Below are 23,836 nucleotides of genomic sequence, written 5' to 3'. Positions count from 1 at the left end.
CACTAAACCCATCATGAAGGTCCTGTCCTCACAACCACACCTAAATCTAATTATCTCCCAAAGACCACATCTCCAAACAGTATCACTGGGTTTAAGGCTTCAGCATATGGATTTGGGGGGGACATAATTTTAGCAGCCACTTTAGAAGACTGTTTGACGGTTTCTTATAAGACTAAATGTATTGTCACCATGGAATCCAGCAATTGTGTTCCTTGGTATTAACAAAAATGAGTTGAAAATGTATGCCCATACAAAAAAAAAAAAGCATACAGTTGTTTATAGCAGGTGTGTGCCTAACCAGCAACACTTCAAAGCAAAAAAGATGTCTTTCAGTAAGTGAAAAGATAAATAAACTGTGGTACCCCCTGTTGTGGGAGGGCAGGATTATATGGAAACTATAATTTCTGCTCAGTTTCTCTGTAAACCTAAAAGTGGTCCATAAAATAGTGTACTTTAAAATAAAGTTAATGGAAAAATCTAGGAAATGGGTGTTCATTTTAAGTATTTAAACTTTTCTGTATATTTGAAAATGCTCATAATAAAAGCTTAAGAAAAACAATCTGCCCCAGCATTTTTCTTGCCTTTAGTTCATGGTTCTTCTTCTTCCTTGCTCCCTTCCTCTTCTTCACATACATAAACCCCTATACACATTGGCAATCAACCCCATTCTTTGGTATCAAAGATTTCTTACAATTCTTTTTTTTTTTTTTTAAACATCTTTAGTGGAGTATAATTGCTTTACAATGGTGTGTTAGTTTCTGCTGTATAACAAAGTGAATCAGCTATACATATTCATATATCCCCATATTTCTTCCCTCTTGTGTCTCCCTCCCATCCACCCTATCCCACCCCTCCAGGTGGTCACAAAGCACCGAGCTAATATCCCTGACCTATGTGGCTGCTTCCCACTAGCTATCTATTTTACATTTGGTAGTGTATATATATACATGCCACACTCTCACTTCTTTCTAGCTTACCCTTCCCCCTCCCTGTGTCCTAAAGTCCATTCTCTATGTCTGCATCTTTATTTCTGTCCTACCCCTAGGTTCTTCAGAAACACTTTTTTTTTTTTTTTTTTTTTTTTAGATTCCATAAGTATGTGTTAGCATACAGTGTTTGTTTTTCCCTTTCTGACTTACTTCACTCTGTATGACAGACTCTAGATCCATCCACCTCACTACCTATAACTCAATTTCATTTTTTATTATGGCTGAGTTATATTCCATTGTATATATGTGCCACATATTCTTTATCCATTCATCTGTTGATGGACGCTTAGGTTGCGTCCACTTAGGTTAACACTTAGGTTAACCTAACACTTAGGTTACTGGCTATTGTAAATAGAGCTGCAATGAACATTGGGGCGCACGTATCTTTTTGAAGTATGGTTTTCTCAGGATATATGCCCAGTAGTGGGATTGTTGGATCGTATGGTAGTTCTATTTTTATTTTTTTAGGAATCTCCAAACTGTTCTCCATTGTGGGTGTATAAATTTACATTCCCACCAACAGTGCAGGAGGGTTCCCTTTTCTCCATATCCTCCCAGCATTTATTGTTTGTAGATTTTTTGATGATGGCCATTCTGACCGGTGTGAGATGATACCTCATGGTAGTTTTGATTTGCATTTCTCTAATGGTTAATGATGTTGAGAATCCTTTCATGTGTTTATTGGCAATCTGTATAACATCGTTGGAGAAATGTCTATTTAGGTCTTCTGCCCATTTTTGGATTGGGTATTTTGTTTTTTTGTTATTGAGCTGCATGAGCTGCTTGTAAATTTTGGAGATTAATCTTTGGTTAGTTGCTTCATATGCAAATATTTTCTCCCATTCTGAGGGTTGTCTTTTCATCTTGTTTATGGTTTCCTTTGCTGTTCAAAAGGTTTTAAGTTTCATTAGGTCCCATTTGTTTATTTTTGTTTTTATTTCCATTTCTCTAGGAGGTGGGTCAAAAAGGATCTTTCTGTGATTTATGTCATAGAGTGTTCTGCCTATGTTTTCCTCTAAGCGTTTTATAGTGTCTGGCCTTGCATTTAGGTCTTTAATCCATTTTGAGTTTATTTTTGTGTATGGTGTTAAGGAGTGTTCTAAGTTCATTCTTTTACATGTAGCTGTACTATTTTCCAGCACAACTTATTGAAGAGGTTGTCTTTTCTATATGGTATACTCTTGCCTCCTTTATCAAAACTAAGGTGACCATATGTGTGTGGGTTTATGTCTGGGTTTTCTATCCTGTTCCATTGATCTGTATTTCTGTTTTTTTGCCAATACCATACTATCTTGATTACTTTAGCTTTGTAGTATAGTCTGAAGTCCAGGAGACTGATTCCTTCAGCTCTGTTTTTCTCTCTCAACATTGCTTTGGCTATTCAGGGTTTTTTATGTTTCCATACAAATTGTGAATTTTTTTGTTCTAGTTTTGTGAAAAATGCCATTGGTAGTTTGATAGGGATTGCATTGAAAGTGTAGATTGCTTTGTGTAGTATAGTCATTTTCACAATGTTGATTCTTCCAATCCAAGAACATGGTATATCTCTCTATCTGTTTGTATCATCTTTAATTTCTTTCATCAGTGTCTTATAGTTTTCTGCATACAGATCTTTTGTCTCCTTAGGTAGGTTTATTCCTAGGTATATTAATCTCTTTTTGAAATGGTAAATGGGAGTGTTTCCTTGATTTCTCTATCAGATTTTTCATTATTAGTGTATAGGAATGCAAGAGATTTCTGTGCATTAATTTTGCATCCTGCTACTTTACCACAGTCTTTGATTAGCCCTCGTAGTTTAGTGGTAGCATCTTTAGGATTCTCTATGTGTATTATCGTGTCATCTGTAAGCAGTGACAGATTTACTTCTTCTTTTCTGATTTGGATTCTTTTTATTTCTTTTTCTTTTCTGATTGCTGTGGCTAAAACTCCAAAACTATGTTGAATAATAGTGGTGAGAGTGGGCAACCTTGTCTTGTTCCTGATCTTAGAGGAAATGGTTTCAGATTTTCACCATTGAGAACGATGTTGGCTGTGGGTTTGTCATATATGGCCTTTATTATGTTAGGTAAGTTCCCTTTATGCCTATTTTCTGGGAGATTTTTATCATAAATGGGTGTTGAATTACACCAAAAGCTTTTCTGCATCTGTTGAGATGATTATATGGTTTTTCTCCTTCAGTTTGTTAATATGGTTTATCATATTGATTGAATTTCGAATATTGAAGAATCCTTTCATTCCTGGAATAAACCCCACTTCTTCATGGTGTATGATCCTTTTAACGTGCTGTTGGGTAGTATTTTGTTGAGGATTTTTGCATCTATGTTCACCAGTGATATTGGCCTGTAGTTTTCTTTGTTTATGACATCTTTGTCTGGTTTTGGTATCAGAATGATGGTGGCCTCGTAGAATGATTTTGGGAGTGTTCCTCCTTCTGCTATATTTTGGATTTTGGAAGAGTTTGAGAAGGATAGGTGTTAGCTCTTCTCTAAATATTTGATAGAATTCGCCTGTGAAGCCATCTGGTCTTGGGTTTTTGATTGGTTGGAAGATTTTTAATCACAGTTTCAATTTCAGTGCTTGTGATTGGTCTGTTTATATTTTCTATTTCTTCCTGGTTTAGTCTCGGAAGGTTGAGCTTTTCTAAGAATTTGTCCATTTCTTCCAGGTTGTCCATTTTATTGGCATATAGTTGCTTGTATTAATCTCTCATGATCCTTTGCATTTCTGCAGTGTTTTTGTTACTTCTTTTTCATTTCTAACTCTATTGATTTGAGTTTTCTCCCTTATTTTCTCACTGAGTCTATCTAAAGGTTTATTTATTTTGTTTATCTTCTCAAAGAACCAGTTTTTAGTTTTATTGATCTTTGCTATTGTTTCCTTCATTTCTTTTTCATTTGTTTCTGATCTGACTTTATGATTTATTTCCTTCCCCTAACTTTGTGATTTTTTTTGTTCTTCTTTCTCTAATTGCTTTTGGTGTAAAGTCAGGTTGTTTATTCGAGATGTTTATTGTTTCTTGAGGTAGGATTGTATTGCTATGAACTTCCCTCTTAGAACTACTTTTGCAGCATCCCATCAGTTTTGGGTCTATGTGTTTTCATTGTCATTTCTTTCTAGGTATTTTTGATTTCTTCTTTGATCTTCAGTGATCTCCTGGCTATTTAGTAGTGTATAGGTTAGACTCCAAGTTTTTGTATTTTTTACAGATTTTTCCTGTAATTGATATCTAGTCTCATAGAGTTGTCACCGGCAATGATATTTGATACAAGTTCAATTTTCTTAAATTTACCAAGGCTTGATTTCTGACCCAGGATATGATCTGTCCTGGAGAATGTTCCATGAGAACTTGAGAAGAAACTGTATTCTGTTGTTTTTGGATGGAATGTCCTATAAATATCAATTTAGTTCATCTTGTTTAATGTATCATTTAAAGCTTGTGTTTCCTTATTTATTTTCATTTTGGATGACCTGTCCATTCGTGAAAGTGGGGTGTTAAAGTCCCCTACTATGATTGTTTTACTGTTAATTTCCTCTTGTTTGGTTGTTAGCATTTGCCTTATGTATTGAGGTGCTCCTATGTTGGTTGCATAAATATTTACAATAGTTATATCTTCTTCTTGGGTTGATCCCTTGATCATTATGTAGTGTCCTTCTTTGTCTATTGTAATAGTCTTTATTTTAAAGTCTATTTTGTCTGATATGAGAATTGCTACTCCAGCTTTCTTTTGATTTCCATTTGCATGGGATATCTTTTTCCATCCACCCACTTTCAGTCTGTATGTGTTTCTAGGTCTGAAGTGGGTCTCTTGTAGACAGCATATATATGGGTCTTGTTTTTGTATCAATTCAGCCAGTCTATGTCTTTTGGTTGTGGCATTTAATCCATTTACATTTAAGGTAATTATCGATATGTATGTTCCTATTACCATTTTCTTAATTGTTTTAGGTTTGTTATAGTAGGTCTTTTCTTTCTCTTGTGTTTTCTGCCTAGTGAAGTTCCTTTAGCATTTATTGTAAAGCTGGTTTGGTGGTGCTGAATTCTCTTAGCTTTTGCTTGTCTGTAAAAGTTTTAATTTCTCCATGAAAGCTGAATGAGATCCTTGCTGGGTAGAGTAATCTTGGTTGTAAGGTTTTCCCTTTCATCACTTTAAAGATGTTCTGCCTCTCCCTTCTGGCTTGCAGAGTTTCTGCTGAAAGATCAGCTGTTAACCTTATGTGGCTTCCCTTGTATGTTATTTGTTGGTTTCCCCTGGTTGCTTTTAAGATTTTTTCTTTGTATTTAATAATTGATAGTTTATTATGTGTCTTTGCATGTTTCTCCTTGGATTTATCCTGTATGGGACTCTCTGCACTTCCTTGACTTGGTTGACTATTCCCTTTCCCATATTAGGGAAATTTTCATGTATAAACTCTTCAAATATTTTCTCAGTCCCTTTCTTTTTCTCTTCTTCTTCTGGGACCCTTATAGTTTGTATGTTGGTGCATTTAATGTTGTCCCAGAGGGCTCTGAGACTCTTCAATTCTTTTCATTCTATTCTCTTTATTCTGTTCTCATTATTTCCACTTTTTTATCTTCCAGGTCACTTATGCCTTCTCTGCCTCACTTATTCTGCTATTGATTCCTTCTAGAGAATTTTTAATTCCATTTATTTTGTTGTTCATCATTGTTTCTTTGCTCTTTAGTTGTTCTAGGTCCTTGATAAATGTTTCTTGTATTTTCTCCATTGTATTTCCAAGATTTTGGATCATCTTTATTATCAGTACTCTGAATTCTTTTTCTAGTAGACTGTCTATTTCCTCTTTATTTATTTGGTCTGGTGGGTTTGTCCTTGCTCCTTCATCTGCTGTGTACTTCTCTCTCTTCTTATTTTGCTTAACTTACTGTGTTTGGGGTCTCCTTTTGGAAGGCTGCAGGTTCATAGTTCCCATTGTTTTTGGTGTCTGCCCCCAGTGGCTAAGGTTGGTTCAGTGGGTTGTGTAGGCTTCCTTGTGGAGGGGACTGGTGCCTGTGTTTTGGTGGATGTGGCTGGATCTTGTCTTTCTTGTGGGCAGGACTGCCTCTGGTGGTGTGTTTGGGGTGTCTGTGACTTTATTATGATTTCAGGCAGCCTCTGCTAATGGGTGTGGTTGTGTTCCTGTCTTGCTGGTTGTTTGGCATAGGCTGTCCAGCACTGTTGCTTTCTGGTTGTTGAGTGGAGCTGGGTCTTAGTATTGAGATGGCGATCTCTGGGAGAGAGATCACCTCTCTGAACTCAGCTCTCCCACCTCTGCCGCTCAGGCCTGACAGCTGGCTGGAACACCAAGACCCTGTCAGCTACACGGCTCGGAAGAAAAGGGAGAGAAAAAGAATGAAATGAAGAAAAAAATCAAATAAAATAAAGTTATTAAAATAAAAAAATATTAAAAATTAAAAAGTAATAAGTAATTAAAAAAAAGAAACAAAATAAAGAAAGAAAGGAAGAAGAGAGCAGCCAAACTAAAAAACAAATCCACCAATGATAACATTCACTAAAAGGTATTTAAAAAAGAAAGAAAAAAGACCATCAGAACCCTAGGACAAATGGTAAAAGCAAAGCTATACAGACAAAATCACACGAAGAAGCATATCCATACACACTCACAAAAAGAGCAAAAGGAAACATATTATATATATATATATTTAAGAAAGGAAGAGAGCCACCAAATCAATAAACAAATCTAACAATGATAATAAACTCTAAATACTTAACTAAAATAAACATAAAACCAGAAACAAATTAGATGCAGAAAGCAAACCCCAAGTCTCCAGTTGCTCCCAACATCCACTGCCTCAAGTTTGGGATGATTTGTTGTCTATTAAGGTATTCCAGAGATGCAGCATACATCAAGTTGATTGTGGAAATTTAATCTGCTGCTCCTGAGGCTGCTGGGAGCAATTTCCCTTTCTCTTTGTTCACTCATCTCCTGGGGTTCAGTTTTGGATTTGTCCCTGCTTCTGCTTGTATGTGACCTGAGGGTTTCTGTTCCTTGCCCAGACAAGATGGGGTTAAAATAGCAACTGAGTAGGAGGCTCTGGCTCACTCCAGCCAGGTAGAAGGCAGGGTACAGAATGCAGGGCGAGCCTGCAGTGGCAGAGGCTAGCGTGATACTGCACCACCCTGAGGCGAGCTGTGTGTTCTCCCAGGGAAGTTGTCCCTGGATCACAGGACCCTGGCAATGGTGGGCTGCCCATGCTCCTGGAAGGGGAAGTGGCGATAGTGACCTGTGCTTGCAAACAGGCCTGGAGCTCGTTTAATTGGTGCTCTGAATCCCCTGTACTCATGCATCCTGAAACAATTGTCTCTTGTCTCTTAGGCTGTTCCAGGCTTTTCCCCAGATTCCCTCCCTCCAGCTGTGGTGCTCTAGTGCCCTTCAGGCTGTGTTCACATAGCCAACCCCAGTCCTCTCCCTGGGTTCTGACCTCTGAAACCCAAGCTTCAGCTCCCAGCCTCCACCCACCCTGGTGGGTGAGCAGACAAGCCTCTCAGTCTGGTGAGTGCTGGTTGACACCATTCCTCTGTGTGGAAATATCTCCAGTTTGCCCTCTGCACCCCTGTTGCTGCACTCTCCTCTGTGGCTCTGAAACTTCCCCCCTGCCCACACCCAGCGTCCACCAGTGAAGGGTCTTCCTAGTGTGTGAAAACTTTTCCTCCTTCACAACTCCCTCTCCAATGTGCAGGTCCCATCCCTATCCTTTTGTCTCTGTTTTTTCTTTTGCTCTACCCAGGTACATGGGGAGTTTCTTGCCTTTTGGGAAGTCTGAGTTCTTCTGCCAGCATTCAATAGGTGTTCTATAGGAGTTGTTCAACATGTAGATGTATTTCTGATGTGTTTGTGGGGAGGAAGGTGAACTCCACGTCTTACTCCTCTGCCATCTTGAAGGTCCCCTCTCTCACAATTCTTGTCTTATATTTTCAGATATTTCAACCTCACATTTATTTCTGTTAGTTTTGTCTCCAGGAAGGAGGAAAAATGAAGCCCAAGTTTAGTTTGCCATGTTTCAAGGAAATATAGTTTTCTATATTTGGTTTATTTTTACTACTAGTATAATGAATTGTTTATTACCCACTCGACAACATCAACTACCAGATTCTCTTGCTCATTTGAAAATTTTGCCCAAATCCAGGTTTGTTGCATTGTTCTTATTATATTATTTCAAATATTTACTAAAAGTGAGTCTACAAGTATTAGAGGAATAGAATTCATTGAGACTCATAGATTTTTACCTGTGTTGTTTGAAACTGTTTTTCCACTTTGAACGTCACACTTGTTTGTAAGAGTTTGAAATCGAAAGTATCATTTGTTAATGATCTGAAAAATAAACTTATCAGTCTTTCTTTTTCTTGTGGGATCCATTTTTGGTTCTCAAACTTTTATTAATAATGCATAAATGGATTGTGGTATTGTGTAAAAATCTATAGATCTTGTGACTATGTTCGGAACTGTTACAAAATGTTGTGAATCAATATATATCTTCCCAATAATAAAAAAAATAGTTTTTTAAATCAGCATTTACCATTATATTTTAATTTTCTTTTTTAGCTCTAATAGATACATTTCTGGATTTTCCAAGGACTTTATTTTATCGCTTACATTATATAGTTCATTGGCTATCAAGGAGAGTTGAAGAATATTAGATATAAAGCATGTAAAAATGTGTGCAAAGGCTAAAGAAAGTTTTTTAATCAGCATTTACCATTATATTTTAAATTTGTTTTTTAATAATATAATAGATATACCTACTGAACATAGAGAATCATGCAGTTGTCAAATATATGCAATTTAGAGTTCAAATTATTGTATCTTTCTGTATTCTATGCCTTCTTTTTGTTGAATATAAGATAAACCATCTGAATAAGGACTTTGAACCAATCCTCTTTTAAATACTGTGTGGAATTTTCAATACTCTGTGTCATTTTCTAGAATCCATTTTCAAAATCATACTTAAAATTGCAGTTTCATAATACAAGTTCACCTGCCTTTCAGGTAAAAACAAGGGTATCAAAAAGCTCTAACTGGAATAAAAGCAAACATGAAAAATGTTAAGCTATGACAAGTATATTTAAAGTATCTTTTTTAAATTTATTTATGTATTTTATTTATTTCTTTTTATTTATTTTTTTTTTTTGGCTGTGTTGGCTCTTCCTTGCTGCGTGCGTGCTTTCTCCAGTTGCGGCTAGCGGGGGCTACTCTTGGTTGTGGTGCGTGGGCTTCTCATTGCTTGCAGTGCGTGGGCTTCTCATTACGGTGGCTACTCTTGTTGCGGAGCACGGGCTCTAGGCACGTGGGCATCTGTAGTTATGGCTCGCGGGCTCTAGAGTGCAGGCTCAGTAGTTGTGGCGCATGGGCTCCGCTACTCCACAGCGTGTGAGAACTTCCCAGATCAGGGCTTGAACCCTTGTCCCCTGCATTGGGAGGTGGATTCTTAACCACTGCGCCACCAGGGAAGCCCTAAAGTGTCTTTTTTACAGTGCAGTATTGTTATTTTATTTTCAACATTAATAATTAAAGTTCACATAGTTTTCCAAGAAAATCAAGAACATCAATTCAAGCTGCTGAAAGATTCTATCCTGCTAAAATGTACTATATCTGTTATAAAATATGTTTTGCTCTTTAAATAAGAATCAAACAAATATTAGTGAAAGTTATAATAAACAAGGAAGGTCAAATTTGACCCCTGCCAAGTCCACTAAAATCCGTCATACAACTGACACATTGATTTCTTGGAGGAATTACTGTCAAGTGGGTAAACATGAAATTCACATTTATTTTCTGATGTCAGAGCTGCAAGTCAGAGAAAAGATTTGCACAACAAATTTTTAAAATTTGCATATTTTATTCTCTCTAAATATTCATGTATTTTTCTGTGGTGTTTTCTGAAGGCCAGATAGTCTCCAATCTGGTGCCCTTCCAGCATTCTCAGACCTCCACACTGTTAAAGGCCATTGCTTATGAGTAGAAGCAGAGACTAGATCACTACCTAAACAGATGGTGAGAAACATTTAATTGACCCACTTGAGAAGATGATGACTAACTCAGACTATGGATTCATCAAGGGAAATGAATAATAAATTACATTTGTTTTAACAAATTCAAAACTGAAACAGTTTCTCAACTGCTTATTTCAAACAATATAATAAGTAAAGTATTTATTTAAGGTAGTAGGCAGTTTTCATACATTAATCCCTTAATTCTGATGACTATGTTATGGGGTAGCAAACTAGCATTCTCATTTTACATAAAAGGAATCTGAGACACTGAATAATTAAGAAATTCATCCAGCATCAGTTAAAATATAATGAGGTGAGCAAAGAATCCAGTAGGCAAAATTTCTCCAAAGTCCTTAAATAACTACAGTATATTTATTCTGGGAATTTTAAATATTTATATTTATAATTATAAAATATATTTATGGTTATAAAAGTAAAATGTGGTCACTGAACATAATTTGGAAAACATGGTAATGCAAAAAGCAAAGACAATCAACTATTACCCTCTCATTCAAAGGAAATTATTTTAAACTGTGGGTAGGTTTAACAGGGTTGTGATCATTTCTGTATATTTTGCATTTTAACCTGTTGTCCTTCTCTTTTAAAAAAATCTGTTTTTCATTTTATATTATATTGGCAGCATTAGACTTTGGCTTTATCTCTAATCAGTAAAGATCTTGGTAGCTGTAACTCATGTTTTTACAAGAACAAAGAAGAATACAAAAATATCAATGACTTTTCTTGGATTCATTAGGCAATTGAAGTCACTGAGCAAACTGTCACTCAGAAATCTGGAGACATAGGTGAATATAGAGAATCACAGTTGAGATCAACTTACTTGGAACAGGATCTGCTGGAACCATACACTTATGGAAATGCTTGAGGCAATTTTGACAAATGGCTGGAGGCTGAGGGTGGAGTAGGACGAGAATAAGAAACTTCTGAGGGTTACAGTCTTAGGGATCCCTGATACTTTTGAGGGTTTTACCTCCAGGAATTCCAGTAAGTTCTCTTGGTGAAGAGCCAAGAAAACTCCCCTAATAGTTCTTGCAGGGGAAAGGGAAAACACACCATTCTGAAATATGCCCAGAACATTCCCCATAACAAAAGCCAACTTTCCAGGAGAAAAGCCTTCCCCAGATTCTTACTGCACCTGGGGGAAGGGCAATTACCCAACTCCAGCCTTCTAGCATCTCTATCTTATCTGAGGAGGAAAGAAATCTAATAAATATTTGTGAAGGTCACAGCCTAGGGACAAAAGACGACTAAAAGACTGAAACTTAATTATAAGATTGTAAAAAACTTTCTCTCTGCTTCATGTAACCACCACATCAACAGGAATCCATTATAATAACTGTGGATAACAGCTCAGACTCTATTTAAGAAATTTTAGGAAAACAAAAAGACAATACGGGAGACAAAGATAAAGACACTATAGAAATTTGAAATTTCTATCACCTATAGCTACAGTAAAAGTTAAATACAGTCCAACTCATAGCCAGATTAACATAAAACCTCACACTAAAGGCAGATTTGCATCAATTTCTATTGTCTAATACAAAATGTCAGTTTTCAACAAAAAAATTACGAGACATTTTAAAAGATAAATAACAATCTGAAGAGACAAAGCAGACATAAAAACCTACCTCAAATATGATACAGGAATTGGAATTATCAGACAGATTTTTAAAAAATAATGTTATGGGTAAAAGTAGACAATATGCAAGAACAATGGTTAATGTAAGTGGAGTGATGAAAGGTCTAAGAAAAAAATCAAGAGAAAATGCAATAAATCGAAACACTAACAGAAATTAAGAATATTATTCAGCCATCAGTAGAATAGACATGATAAAGAAAGAATCAGTGAGCTTGAGAATATATCAATATTCTAAGACACAGTAATCAGACAAGAAAAAGAAATGAAAGGTATTCAAATTAGGAGAGAAGAAGGAAAACTGTCACTACTTGCAGATGACATGTTACTATATATAGAAAACTCTAAAGTCTCCACCAAAAAAAAAAAAAAAAACCAAAATGAGAGATAATAAAAGAATTCAGTAAAGTTGCAGGATACAAGATTAATATGCATAAACCTATTGCTTTTCTATACACTAAAAATAAACTATCAGAAAGAGAAAGCAAGAAAATAATCCCATTTAAAACTGTATCAAAAAGAATAAACTAGGAATAAACTTAGTTAAGGAGGTGAAAAACCTATACCCTGAAAATTATAAAATATTGATGAAGGAATTTGAAAATGATACAAAAAATGGAAAGATATCCTATATTCTTGGAATGGAAGCATTAATATTGTTAAAATGTCCAGGCTACCCAAAACAATCTACAGACTTATTGCAATCCCAATCAAAATATCCATGACATTTTTCACAGAACTAGAACAAATTATCCTAAAATGTATATGGAACCTCAAAAGATCCTGAATTGCCAAACCAATCTTGAGAATAAAAGAACAAAGCTGGAGGTACCATACTACCTTGACTTCAGCCTATCCTACAAAGCTCCAACAAAACAGCATTGTACTGACACAAAAACAGATGCATAGATCAATGGAATAGAATAGAGAGCCCAGAAATAAATCCACACACCTATGGTCAATTACTCTACAATGAAGAAGGCAAGACTATACAATGGAGAAAAGACAGTCTCTTCAATAAGTCGTGCTGGGAAAACTGGACAGCTACATGTAAAACAATGATATTAGAACATTTCCTCAAACCATATACAAAAAATAAATTCAAAATGGATTAAAGACCTGAATGTAGAACCTGAAACCATTAAACTCTGGAAGAGTATATAGGTGGAACACTCTGATATAAATCATAGCAATATTTTTTTTGCATCTGTTGATAACGGATGATGAGTTAATATCCCAAATATATAAATAGCTCATACAACTCAACATCAAAAAAAAAAAAAAAAAAAAACAACCTGATTAAAAAATGGTTGGAAGATCTGAATAGGCACTTTTCAAAAAAAGACATACAGATGGCCAGCAGGAACATGAAAAGATGCTCAGCGTTGCTATTCATTAGATAAATGCAAATCAAAATCACAATGAGATATCACCTCACACCTGTCAGAATGGCTATCACCAAAAATCTACAAATGACACATGTTGGTGAGAATGTGGAGAAAAGTGAACCCTCTTACACTGTTGCTGGGAATGCAAATTGGTGCAGCCACTATGGAAAACAGTACAGAAGTTCCTCAAAAACTAAAAATTTTAACTACCATATGATCCAGCAATTCCACTTCTGGGTATATATCCAAAGAAAACAAAAACACTAATTCAAAAAGATACATTTACCTCAATATTCATAACAGCATTATTTTCAATAGCCAAGATATGGAAGCAACCTGCATCCACTGACAGATGAGTGGATAAAGAAGAAGTATCTATATCTATATCTATCTCTATCTCTATCTCTATCTCTATCTATATATCTACATCTACATCTATATCTATATAATGGAATATTACTCAACCATAAAAAGGATACAATTCTGACATTTGTAAAAATGTGGATGGACCTAGAGAGTATTATCCTTAGTGAAATAAGTCAGAGAGAGACAGACAACTGCTATATGCTATCACTTATATGTAGAATCTAAAAAATAAAACAAAGAATGTATATAACAAACAGAAACAGACTCACAGATATAGAGAACAAACTAATGGTTACCAGTGGGAAGAAGGAAGCAGGGAGGGGAAAGTTAGGGGTATGGGCTTAAGAAATACAAATTACTATATATAAAATAAATAAGCAACAAGGATGTATTGTACAGCACAGAGAAATATAGCCTTTGTTTTATAATAATTTTAAATAGAATGAAATCTATAAAAATATTGAATCACTATGCTGTACACCTGAAAATTATATAATATTGTAAAATAACTCTACTTCAATAAAAATGTATACATAAAAGAAACTTCCTAAACTGAAATACATAGATAAGAAAGAATTGGAATGAATGGCTGAAATTTGCTGATTTTATATCATTGAAAAATGTTGAGTAATCATTTTCCAAAAAACTGTGACATACTTTAACCAACTGTATTTGAAATTGTCTATTTCTCGACGCTAAGGTAAACTGATTTTATTTTTTCTAATCTTAGTAAATCTAGGGGATATAACATAGTGGTTACTATCACTATTCTTAATATAAATTGATGCTTACTATGTGCTTGTCTCTGTTCTAAGACTTTATTAACTCATTTATTTCTCATAAAGCAATGAAGTAGGTGCTATTAATATTACCATTTGTTGAGGAAGTAATAGTCACAAAAAGTGGTAAGTAACTTGTTCCTCACAGCAAGGAACCAGCAGAGTTGATATTTCAACCCGATTATTAGTGCTACAAAATTAGTATTGTTAACCCCAATGTTGGCTACTTCTCTGAGATTAAATGTTTTTTTGCATAGTCATTCTAAGCTATTAGTCCTTTGTTTCATCTTAATAGAATAAAGGACAAAAAACAAAATTTTTTGAATATAGCATGAATGATTGAATGTTATTGAGAATGTTATTCTCAATATCTTTTCTGCATAAAGTCATTTATAGTATTGTATGGTAAATGGAATTTTGATTTTTAATAGAGAAATACATCTCTCATTTTCTTGATTCTTTGTCTTTGGTGTTATGTCTTGGAAATGAGACCTATCTCCTCTACTAATTAGATATTGGTCTGTATTTTCTAATTTCTTCAAATCATTTTTAATTTCTTATTCATTCAATGTGTGGGTGTTTATGTGTGTATATTTTTAAAATATTTTTCTTTTTTCCGTTTTCATCCTCTCCACCTAAAAACAAACAAACAAAACCACAGTTGCTAGCCTATTGGCTAATAGCTTTATATATTCCCACATAGAAATATGTGACTTACATTGTCATTTTGTTCATATAATAAAATTTTTATATCCTTGGTTCTCAATTGTTGCTTTTTTCTCTCTCTTTCCCTACAAATATACTATTTCTTTTATAAGTGAAACTTTCTACTATTTGATTGTATGTTTCTTCAATTAAAATTATCTTCAAAAATACATTTTTTTCTTTACATATTTATCTAGTCTGCAGTTCTCAATCAGAGTGATTTTGCTCCCCCCAAGGCAAATTAGTTAATTAGCCAATTGGCTTTTTAATTCAAACTGTATTGCATATACAGAATTATTTGAGAAACAAATAGCGTATTTATAATATGCTACTTTCAAAATCCAGTCATTTCAAGTGTCAACTTTCATAGTTTTATATAACTCATGCATATATGTATTAATGATTTCACACTGTTTTAATTTGGTTTACCTTGAAAAACTTCTAACTACTTCTTAGTTCAGTTGGTTAGAATTTCTATTGAATGTTGAAATTAAAAAAAGTAAGAACAAGTTGGTGTATATCAGTGTTAAATTGAATATTTTGATTATATTCTCTTTGACTAAGTGACTAATTACATTCTAGTATGTGAAAAGGAGGATTTTTTTTTCCTCCCTTTAATGTTTAGTTTTTATTCATGTGTATTTTCTTAAATTTTTCATTTAAAAATTAAACTTTAAATTAAACTTTAAAAGTCCTTAAAATATCTAGTTATTATTAGATACCATATACCTGATTTTACTAATTATAATATATTCTGACTCTTGAAAAAGGCTCTATTGTTTCACATAGTTGGAAGTAGATGTTTTTAAACAGGTAAGTACTATTTATTTCTAAGTTTACTAAGTATTTGTTCACTTCATCTTATAAGTGTTTTCTGAATGTTATTAAATGTCTTGTTGGTATATACTGAGATAATGTGCCATTTTATAATCTAATTGTCTTTGGGTATTCATTTTTTTTAGCCTTGGCTCTCCCAATAAGCATAATCTCTGTTTCTTAACTCTCATTCTTTTACTCTAAACTGATCAAGGTGATAGCCACCATATCTAGCATGCATCATTGCTAATGATTTAAGTGCATGTGTATATCTGGCCCCATCTGTGTTATAGTACTTCTGAGTCCCAAATGTCCTGAAATGTCATTTATGCATTCATTCAACCCAAATTTGTTGAGAGTTTACCATGTGCTGAGGGGATGAGCAAACTTTTTCTGTAAAGTGACAGACAGCAAATATTTTATGTTTTGAGGGACATATACATTTTCTGTTCCATGGTCTCTCTTCCTTCTTCCCCTTTACTTCCACCTTTTCTTCCTCCTCCTCTTCTTCATTCTCCTTCTCCCCCTCCTATGTCTTCTCCTATTTTTTCTTTGCAACGCTTTGAAAAAATAAAGTATTCTTAGCTCACTGATCATACATGTGCCATTTATTGACTCCTGTGTTAGTATTAGGGCTACAGTGGTGAGTGATGAGTGATGCTGATAAAATCTACACTTTTACAGAGCTCACACAAATTACACTTGACTAAAAAGAACCCTAGAAGAATACAGGCCACTATAATATTCAATAGTATCTGTCAGTTGGGAGATTCAAAGGAAGACCATTTAGGATTGAGACCCAAAGGATCATGAAGCCTGTGACTTACTGTCTTCTCCTATTAGTCTTAAATTTTCAGTCTCTCTGAAGAGTAAAATCCCAAGAAGACAAGGCCAGTGTAGATTTTCATGACCACTGTCTCTTCAGATTCAAGTTCCATGCTTGTCAAGGGCTAGATAAATATTTTTTGGATAAAACCAGGGTAAAAGAGATATTTCACAGGATCCCTTCACATTTCTCACTTGAATACAAGGTGGAAAGTTCCTTGCTTCTCAGGTTGGTAGAGAACAGGTTTCCAAACCTGTGTGGAAAATTTGATCTTAATCATTTTGTTGGTATAGGCTCTATTTCATAAGGGGAAGTAGGGGTACAGCTTAAGGTAAAGACTGGGTAGTGATTTATCGATCAACAGTCACATTTTATTAATGGGAAATTTCTTCCATATTCTGACAAGAACTGTCATTCTCACTTTCCATGGATTATTTCAATGCCTTCTTAAGCATTTTAAAGAGAGGTATGAACACCACTGTCTTATTCTGCTAGGTAAATCAGAAACCCAATCACAGATTTTGGAGGTCCTTTACCTTTACCCCAGGTTTAAATTTACATATTCAATTATTTGGTAAATGATAAAGTGGAAAGGTGTTGCTATTAACATGACGTGTGGGTTTCAACTGGGTTTGGCAAATTTGGAAACCAGAAGGTTTTAATCCAGTTGCCTTATCTCAGGGTATTTCTTGGCCTTAGTCACTATAGGCAACTAAGTTTTCCCTTCTAGTTCCACGGATGTCTAGCGGTGTGTGTGTGTGTTTTCAACCACTAATGCTTTACCTCAATAAAAGATCTCCATTTTCACTGCCATGACTCTACTCTGAACTGTCATATCTGAAACTAGGACCACTGTAGTAGTTTTCTAACTGTTCTATCTCCATACAGTTTTTACACCAGGATTTTCTTCTAGTGTTGCATCCTAATAATTTTAAAATTCAAATGTGATCATGTCATGAACTTGCTTAAAACCCTTCAGTGACTTTCCTTAATTGAAAAGACTTTCCCTAGTATGAACTAGACAAAAGTAGCTGTTTGAACTAACTATGGCCTACTAGACTAGCTGCATCACAAACCAGAAAACTTTTAGCTTTTCATGTTAACCAGCCTGGCCTTATTTCCATTCTAGAAATCATATTTTGTCTTACCATCATCAGGCTTTCACAAATTCTGAAAGCTGTACTTGCATAATGCTTCCCAAGCACTGAGCTGTTAATCCTTATTTTCATTCCAAGTGCAGATGAGATGGTTTTTTCCCCATGATGCTCTGGCATTGGTTAGATTTCTCCATTTTCTAGCTCTCTTAGAACACTGTTATTCACTTTCATATAATTTATCAGAAATATACAAATAAAGAAATAGAGCTTTAGCTCTAGTGAAAGGAGAAAAATATTGGTGATATTATAATAATTAGTTAGTACACTAAAATATTAAAAATGATAACTTCAGGGAATTGGAATTAAAAGACATGCATGCACATTTGTGCTTATTTATGTATACTTTTACATTTTTCACATACCTTAGTAGTTTTCCTAATTATCATATATTGGTTTTGGAATTAAAAAAATAATCGTTTTGTCTGTCTCATTTATCAGAAGTTCTACTTAAAGAGGTCAGGAACTGTTATTTTTATCCTAAAGGCACATGAAAATTTAGCACAATGTATAGTACTAACCTGTCACTCTTTATTTATTTGGTGACTATTTTAATAAAAAAGGAAATTAAGAAAAATTTTTAAATAAGTGAATAAATAAATAAATAAATGTAATACATTTGCCATATTCCCACTGTGGCTTAATTAATTTTTATTATCTTCTATTTTAGTTCTGTACATCTACGGCCATGTTTTTCTAGACAAACAGCACAAATTGTGATAATCTGACCCACAACATTTTCTAAAGCTGTTTCTGCCTTTAAATAGGTGTCTTCTGAGAACAGGCCTTATGAACTTAGAAATAGGGTAGTGGTCCAATAGTAGGGCCAATATTTTATGTGTAAGAGTAAACTTCATGACTCAATTCACGTCATATGGACACTCTCTTAGTTTAATACATTTTATAGCAAAACCCAGTCTCACATTCTTAGAGTTCAAGGAGCAGAAGTGACCTACCTGAGGTTTCCAAGTTTCAAGCAGCATTTCTGAGGCTGAAAAAAATCTCTCAGTAGAGCTTTTCTTCCCTATAATTCTTTAATAATACTGAAGGAAAGGTGCAAAAATGCATTACTATCCAGTTCTAAAAAAAATAAAGCCTTTCTCTAACTGGGAAAGAAGTGGTACTACAGACTTCAATGATCTATCTGAAGCACAAAGAATGGTTCCCGGAGGGTAGCTTCTTGTCTCATCACAGAAAGAATTCAGAGATGAGACAGAAAGACCAAGAAAGTAAAGTGAGGATTTATTTAAGTGATAGTATGCTCTCAAGGGGAGAGTGGACAGGCTCTGGTCAATAGATGCCCTGAGTTTTTTTGGCAAGCTGTTTATGTGGGGTTTAAAATTCAAGGGACAATATATCCATTGGAGAGGTAGGAGTTTGGGGGTCATATTCCCTGATTTTCATCCAAGCTCCACTTTCCTGAGGGGAGGAGGGATATTTGTCCTTATTTTGTCTTGGTTGTAAGTGTCATGGCTTCAGTGCATGATGGGTACTTCTTATCTGCAAGGCTAATGTCATTGTAATGAGGACATAATGAGCAAAAGGTTACATTTAGATGTTGGAGATTCCTACTTTTCCCTCTTTGTCTGCCTCCAGGATACTTATCATCCCAAAATGTGTGGTTTCCTGTCAGTCTGGAGGTTCCTGCTTTTCTTTGTCCAGGGACTCCCTTGGTTTACAAGATGCATTTTTTCCTGCCATCTTGCCCATGGCACCCTTTCTCTGCTCATATCTAGCCACCTGCTTTAACAGAGCAACATCCAGATTATTTGCAATTGATTAGCTTTGGATCCAAAAAAGCTTTTCTGTTGTTATGTAATCACCATTGTTCATTTCCTTACAGCTCTGTGGTTTGCACTGAGAAATAAGTATGCACTGTTTAAAGGAAATTCTTAGATTTAAGTTATAATAAAGGATTAATTTATCTATATTCAGCTAATTTTCTGCTGCTGCTTCCATTATCATTTTTACTGATGAACATTGATAGGAATATCATATCATGAACGAAAGATTGTACAAGATTTCAGATTTTTGGAAGAGGAATTCACTTGTGTTGGGGTCGTCTTGATAAACTGCATAGTATTCTTATTCCCTTAGCCCTAAGATATCAAATATTTACATAGAGTAAAACGGTCAAAGCATCGTTTTCCTGTAAAAAACCCAAAATGTTAATCTCTATAATTGCACTAGTAGAGAGTATAATCCTGGAATTATGTAAAATAAAATTTTTGGAAATGAAATTATACTTATCGTGAGTGCATTATGAAGAGCAATGCTCAGGCAGATAATTTGAAAGAAAAAGTTCAATTTAAAATAGTTGTCTTTTCTTGATGTTTTTGCAGGAAAATGGGGCGTGAGAGGATGCTCGTGTCCCAGGTCTCGGGCAAATCCCTGGGATGGGCCAACAAGTGAGGGTCCTTGGCTTCTCACATGAAAGAATTCAAGAGCAAGCCAGAGTAAAGTGAAAGCAGATTTATTCAGGGAGATACACACTCCATAGACAGAGTGTGGGCCATCTTAGAAGGCAAGAGGCCCCAGGGTAAGGGATTGTTAGTTTTTATGTGATGGGTAATTTCATAGGCTAACAAGTGGGAAGATTATTCCAACTATTTTGGAGAAGGGGCTCGGATTTCCAGGAATTGGGCCACTGACCACTTCTTGGTCTTTTATGGTCACCCTCGGAACTGTCATGGCACAGGTGGATGTGTCATTTAGCTTGTTGATGTGTTATAATGAGCATATACTGAGGCTCAAGGTCTAGTGGAAGTCAACTCGTCCACCACCTTGGACCTATTTGGTTCTAATCTTTTTATGTTGTGTCCTTGGGCTATGTCATTCTTTTAAAAGTTGTGCCCTGCCCCCTTCCTTCCTGTCTTAATGTGTGTCAAAGTTCTTAAAATCTTTATCTTTTAGTGGAACAACCTGAAAATATATATGAAAGGACCAATTAAATAAAAAGTAGTATATTTAATTTATGTTTTAATTCAGACCTATCAACTTTATACTTGAAGGAATCATAGATCTCTCTGAATAGCTGATGAAAAACATGAATATTTTTCACAGGAAGTAATGCAAATACACAAAATACATATAAATTTATACTGAAATTCTTCAACTTCCCCTGACCCTCCCTTTCACAAGAACTCCCACCCCTATACTTCCATCTGGGCCAAGGGCTCTGGTGGATCCTGCCTCAGAGTGTGAGTTCCTCAATGCCTCCAGATAATAAATATCACAGGCATAGAAATTACATTATACAGAAAATGAATAACAAATCCAAAAAATAGCTTATATACAGGAAGATTAAGTTAAGAATAGCAAAAGCTCCAATACTTTGATACCAGCATCCATACTGTCTAATTGAAGATGATTTTTAATCACAATCTTAATACTCCTCATTTACAAAATTAAAATCCTAAATAAACCTATACATTTTATATCTGATTTATAATTTAAAATTGAACCAACTTGGTACTTTAAAAAACTATATAGTGAAACTGGCTTTCCTTCTTTGTACTTGTTTATAGTAATAGAAACACTAGACTATAAATTTGGCACAGAAATAAAGTCTCATTCTTTTTTCATATTTAGCACCTTGCAAAGTATTTACCATATTCAAAAAGTAAGAACATATTTGTGGAGAGAAGGAAAGAAGAAAGAAATTTAAGACGTGTTGAAAGAAAAAACCTACAAAGGAAGGAATGAAAGAAAGAAGAATAAAAGAAGAAATAAAAAATAAGAAGTAGCTTAGACAATTACCTGTTATTTTACTGAAGTTCCCCAAAGATCTCCCTCTGTCTTTCTCTGAATTTTTCCTGTAAAATGAGAACCTTAAACCTCACAGAGAAAATAAGAACTTCTTCAAAATAGAATTTACTCAAACTCACTGAGTCTCCCTTAGACTAAGAATTTGAATTAGGGATGGTACTCTGGGCACTGGAATAACAAAATGAAAATGCCCAAGTTAGTGCATTTCTTGTCTCCTTTCCGTCTGCTTCTTTCAAAATCTCCATATTCAAACCTTTATTACAATATTCTAAAATAATTTTTTTCTACTTCCCAATCCATTAACTTTACTCTCTTTCTTTTACAGTTGATCCTTATTTATCATTCAAATGGATGTTTTTACTCATATTACTTAGGATTGAGCTATAAAGAAGGTAAAGCATTTGCACTGTAAAAAAATGCAGTTAAATCAAAGGATTTTATTTACAGGGATGAGGTGAGATGTCTCTGTGTGGTACCTAAGGTATTTTTTCTCGGAAATCTCTTCTCAGTAATCCAGTGTTTCTAAAAATCATGTAGTTTACCCTACAGCCTATGCTTTATTTTTCTTTTTTTACATTTCAATTTTTTTCTTTAAAAGGAGTGAGTTGTGTACAGGGGGCTTAAATGCTTTATAGATGAGAAAGAAAAAAAACTGCACTAGAACCAACTTATTCATCATCATCATCTTCTTCCTCTTCATCCTCTTCATCTTCCTCCTCCTCCTCATCCTCTTCGTCTTCCTCACCTTCATCCTCTTCCTTCTTTTTCTTGCTTTTTTCAGCCTTGACGACTCTCTTTTTTGTTGCACCAGGCTTCCTTTTAGCTCAGTATGCAGCAATATCCTTTTTGTACTTTTCCTTCAGCTTAGCAGCCTTCTTCTCCTAAGGCTGCTTGTCATCTGCAGCAGTGTTATTCCACATGTCTCCCAGTTTCTTTGCAACATCACCACTGGATAAGCCAGGATGTTCTCCTTTGATTTTTGGATGATACTCAGAACAAAACAAGAAAAAGGCCGAAGGAGGCCTCTTGGGTGCATTGGGATCCTTGAACTTCTTTTTTGTTTCCCCTTTATGAGGGATATAATTTTCATTTCTCTTTCATAACGGGCTTTGTCCGCCTATACCATGTCTTCAAACTTTGCTTTCTCTTTAGCAGACATGGTCTTCCACCTCTCTGAGCACTTGTTAGAAAACTCTGAGAAGCTGACTGAAGCATCTGTGTGCTTCTTCTTGTGCTCCTCCCAGCAAGTTTGCACAAAGAATGCACATTTTGCCTCTCAGCTTCTTAGGATCTCCTTTGCCCATGTTTAATTATTTTTCCTCTGCGAAGCACAGAGTCGCCCAGTGCCCGTCCGGCTCTCACTCACCCTGGTGCTGTCTCTATGGAGCTTAATGTACTAGTTTGGTAGGCTCACTTCATTTGTTTGGGTCTGCCATGAAAGAAGCAGAAACAGGTTGGGAAGCTCTGAAAAATATCCCCAGACTTGAAGGAAAACCAAAATAATTAAGATCTTTTGCTGCAGTTTCTAGATTTAGACTGTCTTGCCGGAATTGCTGTCACTTGTAAAAGGCTATTATCTGCATTATGAACTGGTCTAACAGAAAAAAACTAGGGAGTAAGTGCTAGAAAAACTCAAGCTTGAATTCTAGAATTTCTTCATCCATACTTAATTCGTTCCCTAAATTTTATGAATCCTTTAAATCTTCTGATAGGGTATAACTAACAGTATCATTATAACAATTTAACAAGTTTAGGTGTATAAAACACAGTGCTACACACACATATTCTAACTGATCAATAATTTTAAGTTTCCAGCTCTCCTTTTCAACTTGCTTTTACTAGTTATGTGCTTCTAGGAGGAAAGGACATAATTTAATTTTTTCATTCAAATAAATATCTTGTATTAAATATTTAAATAACTGATAAACATATGTCAAAATATGAGACTATATTGTTAGAGTTCTTCTTTCTCCCATTTAGAGTTATTATTCAACTCTTTGTGATATCTTCTTTTAATATTATTTGATAATATGACTTTTAATAGCTGTGTAATACTCAATTTTAATAAATGATTAATTAGTCGACCTTATATTTTTTGATATTTTTGTTTTACAACCTTCCTCTCATTATGTAAAAATAATGAGCTGAAATGAGTAATGTATGTAAAATTTTATGTCTAACATGACATTTCATTATGAAAATTGAAAGTCTTGGGACAGTGTAGGGGAGAAAAAGTTTTCCTTGACTCTGTTAGGATTCTGGATAGATCTGAAAATTAAACAAAGACAGATTAATAGGAAAAAAGTACACAAATTTTATTGAATTGTTACATGCACATGGGAGCCTTCACAAGAGAATGACAACCGGAAGAAGTGACCAGAGC

The 23,836-nt window shown here is 34.9% G+C and overlaps 1 pseudogene; it reads right to left on the bottom strand.

The window, feature by feature from the left end:
* Positions 1–22,121: 22,121 nt before the first annotated feature.
* Positions 22,122–22,772, bottom strand: LOC132376691 (high mobility group protein B1-like; annotated as a pseudogene).
* Between the last annotated feature and the right edge of the window lie 1,064 nt (positions 22,773–23,836).

Source organism: Balaenoptera ricei, chromosome 13 (assembly GCF_028023285.1).
Source record: "Balaenoptera ricei isolate mBalRic1 chromosome 13, mBalRic1.hap2, whole genome shotgun sequence".
Taxonomy (NCBI): domain Eukaryota; kingdom Metazoa; phylum Chordata; class Mammalia; order Artiodactyla; family Balaenopteridae; genus Balaenoptera; species Balaenoptera ricei.
The sequence above is the reverse complement of the archived record's forward strand: the minus strand, read 5'-3'. Positions and strand labels throughout refer to the sequence as shown.